Source organism: Chiloscyllium punctatum, chromosome 50 (genome assembly GCF_047496795.1).
Source record: "Chiloscyllium punctatum isolate Juve2018m chromosome 50, sChiPun1.3, whole genome shotgun sequence".
NCBI classification, from domain to species: Eukaryota; Metazoa; Chordata; class Chondrichthyes; order Orectolobiformes; family Hemiscylliidae; genus Chiloscyllium; species Chiloscyllium punctatum.
This window is the reverse complement of record NC_092788.1, coordinates 22,247,773-22,248,842: the sequence shown is the minus strand read 5'-3', so window position 1 is coordinate 22,248,842 and position 1,070 is coordinate 22,247,773. Positions and strand designations below refer to the sequence as shown.

The 1,070-nt window shown below is 44.5% G+C and overlaps 1 non-coding gene across 1 annotated transcript; it reads left to right on the top strand.

The window, feature by feature from the left end:
* Positions 1–563: 563 nt before the first annotated feature.
* trnas-uga (transfer RNA serine (anticodon UGA)) lies at positions 564–645 on the top strand. The gene has a single exon. It is a non-coding gene; the product is annotated as a tRNA-Ser (tRNA).
* Positions 646–1,070: the final 425 nt, after the last annotated feature.

Here is a 1,070-nt window from a genome sequence, read left to right as displayed (position 1 = left end):
CGTACATTTTTGGACCGTGGGAGAAAACCAGAGCAAGCGCACGCAGCCACGGGGAGAATGTGCAAACTCCACGCATTCAGTTTCTTGAGGCGGGAATTGACCCTGACTCTGTGGCATTGTGAAACAGCAGCGCTAACGATGGTGTCAATGCGAGATGGGACTTATTTGCCATCTTTAATTGGGAAAAATCTCTGTCATTGTGAGCATCTGGACAGACCAGTTCCTTCGTCAGAAAAAGAAATGAATATGTCATTAAACTTTGTTTGTTTCATGTCCAAGAATACTCAGATCAATAGCTCCCTTGATTACCTCTGCTGGTCATGTTCGCAAAGAGATCTAGCAAATTGCCAAGTGTGATTTTCCTTTCAATGAATAATTTTGACTCAATTTGGCTGCAAATATCTTTTCCTAACTTTGTGCTTTTCTTCTTTCACATTGGTGTCTCGCACCTTACAAATGACAGCAAAGGTATGAATGGAGATGGAAACATTTAACTCAAGTCAGCGGCAGCTTTCAATGAGATCACGGCTGATTTGGTCAGCGCTCAGAAAGCGCCGCTATCTGTAGTCATGGCCGAGTGGTTAAGGCGATGGATTTGAAATCCATTGGGGTTTCCCCACGTAGGTTCGAATCCTGCTGACTACGTCGTGAATGCTTTCTTGCTGGAACAATTCAAAGTTCAGAAAGCTGGTTTTGCAAACCAGGCCTGCAATTTGATTAGACTTGAGAAACTCGAGTTCTTTATCAGAAATGCTCCACATTTAAAACATTATCTCTGTTTCTCTTTCCAGATACATTGCTCGACACATCGGGTTTCTGCAGTTGTTGTTGAACGCCCTGAGCAGAAGTGCTGCTTTTCATTAGATTCCTTTCATCCCTTGTCCTCTGTTCTCTGACTCTGGTCATTGGCAACACTTCCTCCTGCTCGTCAGAGTGCTCATTCCCCACCGCACCCTCTCCCATCATTACAAACAACCGCAGGAAATTGCCACTTAACCATCTTTGTTCCAAAGTGAAACTCACCAGCCTAGGAATTCTCTCCACCAAACGGGACTTCTCATCCTTGGACG